Raw genomic sequence first — 3,748 nt, 5'->3', positions numbered from 1 at the left:
ACCCATTCTGGAAAGTTTCTTCACGGACCTGGGCAGGTCGTAGGAATTCCGTTACTGCGGCAGAGGAGGGAGACGGGGCTCGGAGAGGTGACCCTCAGTCCCCAGGCCTCCCGCCTCTTTCCTGCGGGGCCAGCCTTTCCCACCAGGCGCTTAGCTTCGGGGCATTTCGTGCGCGTTTCTCTTCATCGAGGAGGCTCCCGTTCAGGCTGCCAGAGTGTGTGTGCATGACCTGCCTGGACCACAACTGGCAGCGGTTCTCAACCTGTGGGTCGCGACCCCTTTGGGGGTCGAACGACCCTTTCACAGGGGTCGCCTAAATACATCCTGCATATCAGATATTTACATTACCATTCATAACAGTAGCAACATTACAGATATGAAGTAGCAACGAAAATAATTTTATGGTTGGGGGTCACCACAACAGGAGGAACTGTATTAAAGGGTCGCGGCATTAGGAAGGTTGAGAACCCCTGACTTAGAGGCTGGGCCCCTTAAACGTCCCCTAGGTCTGAACCAGCCTGAGAAAGGCAGACCATGGATCAAGGCAGCCTGTGACTCCTCCACCCGTCACCCTCATCAGAGTGTCCCAAGGCCTCCTCCTTGCCAGTGCTGTGCCAAGCACCGGTGCAACAAAATGTAGCAACACCCAGCCCTGGCCACCAGGAGATTACAATCCAGGAGACTAACAGATGGCAAACAGCTAGTCGCAGCCCGTGGGCAAGGTGCTCTGGCCTTAAAAAGCACAGGGTGGAAAGAATGATATAATGCAAACTGAGATACTAACCCCCAAACCTCAATATTACCAACATAGTCAGTCTGGTTCCATCTACATCCTTTACTCATCCCCACGTTATTCAATGTTACCTGTAAATAATTCACTATGTTAACCTCTTTTTTAAAAATTTAGAGCTACTTACATTTTTAAAAAATGTCCAATTACAGTTGACATACAATATTATATCAGTTGCAGGTGAAAAACAGAGTGACCAACCGTGGGCAAACTACGGCCCGCGGGCCGGATCTGGCCAGTTTGAAATGAATAAAACTATTGAAAAAAAAGACCGTACCCTTTTATGTAATGATGTTTACTTTGAATTTATATTAGTTCACACAAACACTCCATCCATGCTTTTGTTCCGGCCCTCCGGTCCAGTTTAAGAACCCATTGTGGCCCTCGAGTCAAAAAGTTTGCCCACCCCTGGATTAGACATTCATATATCTTACGAAGTGATCATCCTGATAAGTCTAGTACCCATCTGGCACTATACATTGTTATTACAATAGTACTGACTCTATTCCTCATGCCTTACTTCACATTCCCATGACTGGCAATTTGTACTTCTTAATCCCTTCACATTTTCCACCCGTCCCCAACACCACTTCCATCTGACAATCATCAATTTGTTCTCTGTATTTATGAGTTTGTTTCTGTTTTGTTTTTTAGATTTCACTTACCAGGTATAAGTGAAATCCTGTGATATTTGTCTTTCTCTGTCTGACTTATTTTACTTAGATTAATACTCTCTAGGTCCACCCATGTCATTACAAATGGCAAGATTTCATTTTTTATGGCTGAGTAATATTCTGTTGTATATAGAATGTACCACTTCTTTTTTTTTTTAGAAGGTACAATTTTTAAAAACATTTTTATTGATTTTAGAGAGAGCACTTCTTTATCTATTCATCTATTAATAGACACTTAGGTTGCTTCCATATCTTGGTTAATGTAAATAATGCTGCAGTGAACATAGGGGTGCATGTATCTATCTTTTTTTTTTTAATCCTCACCCAAGGATATTTATTCCATTGATTGATTTTTAGAGAGTGGAAGGGACAGAGGAAGGGGGAGACAGAGAGAGAGAAAGAGAGAAACATCAATGTGAGAGAGAAACATCGATCAGTTGCCTCCTGTACATGCCCTGAATAGGGATCAAACCCTCAACCTAGTTATGTGCTCTGATGGGGAATTAAACCCACCAGCTCCCAGTGTATGGGTTTACCTTCTGGTGGCTCTAACCAACTGACCACACCAGCCAGGGCTACATCATTACCCCTCCACCATTACTTACTATACTGCTACCTTATTTTAGTTGCTTTAAAAAAAAATTGATTTTAGAGAGAAAAGGAGAGGAAGAAAGAGATAGAAACATCAATGATGAGAGAGAATCATTGATTGGCTGCCTCCTGTATGTCCCCAACTGGGGATTGAGCCTGCAACCCGGGCATGTGCCCTTGAGCGGAATTGAACCCAGGACCTTCCAGTCTGCAGGCTGACGCTCTATCCATGGAGCCAAATCAGCTAGGGCATCTTTAAACCATTTTGAATTTCTTCTTGTATATGGTGTAAGACAATGATCCAGTCTCATTCTTTTGCATGAATCTACCCAGTTTTCCTAGCACCATTTACTGAAGAGACTGTTTTTACCCCATTACATATTTTTGTTTCTTTTGTCATAGATTAGTTGACTATACAGGTGTGGGTTGATTTCTGGGCTCTCTCTTCTGTTCCATTGATCTATATGTCTGTTTTTATGCCAGTACTATGTTGTTTTGATAACTATAACCTTATAGTATAGTTTGATATCAGGTACAGGGAGGGAGAGGGAGAGAGAGATAGAAACATCAATGTGAAAGTGCATGATGGATTAGCTGTCTCCTGCACGCCAGTGCTGGGGGATCGAACCTGCAACCCGGGCATATGCCCTTGACTGGGAATTGAACCAACAACCTTCTGGTGTGTTGGAAGCCGATCCACCCTGGCTGCTTGAGGCAGTCCCTGTAGGGATGTTTCAAGGGACCTGGCGTATATGGCATATTGTTCTTAATATGTTTGCTCCCCTCTTCACAGCTATGTGTTTTAAACAGGACCGCCTCCCTGAGAAAGGTTGTTTCCCCAGAGGGGTGGTTGGTGGCTTTGATCTTTGCTTGGAGTGACCTCCGTCAGTTACTTCCTTGTAGCTTAGTGGAGCAATGGAGTAACCTTTGAATGGAGATGGGAAGCCCCCTGGCCTTTTGTATAGGATGGATAGGATCGGGACCAAATAGTTTAAATACAGATGTTAGATGACAAAAAAAGAAGAACCTGGCTATGATGATCACCTAAACACTGCCTCCGTGTCATTCCTTCTATGCCGACTCCGTCCACACCTTGGGGAACCCCTGGACCCGCTGGGGCTGGATCCCAACACTGGTGCACAGGACAATGCCTAATCAACTGAGCCACACCAGCCAGGGTCTCACTGAATCATCTTTAAAATGTTATGCTCTGTGAAAGAAGCCGAACACAAAGGCCACAGGTTTATGGTTACATGTATATTAAATTGTAGAGAGCGCCGGGGAAGGCACATGAGCTGATTGTTGGCTGAGCCCAGTGGCGTTGGCAGAGCCACATCCTGGAAGCATACCTTGCCAGAGGCAGGTGTGTTGTCAGCCTGACCTCATACTCAGGTGCCAGGGGGTGGGTTTCATTATCTAAGTTCAGTCAGGTGCCAGGAACGGATGCAATTATCTGAGCTTAGCCAGGAGTGACAATTGCAAAGAAACCACAAGAATGAAGAATTGCAGCTTCACCTTTAACCATAATTTCCCATAATTTCCTTTGTCTTATACTCTAGTAAAACTTCTGGTATCATGCTGTATATAATAAGCACACTGCACTAGCTCTGGATCACTGTCTCTCTATCCAAGGTCAGCATCCCACCTGGCCCGCTTTTTCTAAAGCAACTAGCTAAGCTTATTTAACTTCATT

This window comes from Myotis davidii, unplaced genomic scaffold (assembly GCF_000327345.1).
Source record: "Myotis davidii unplaced genomic scaffold, ASM32734v1 scaffold319, whole genome shotgun sequence".
In the NCBI taxonomy this organism is placed as follows: domain Eukaryota; kingdom Metazoa; phylum Chordata; class Mammalia; order Chiroptera; family Vespertilionidae; genus Myotis; species Myotis davidii.
The sequence above is the reverse complement of the archived record's forward strand: the minus strand, read 5'-3'. Positions refer to the sequence as shown.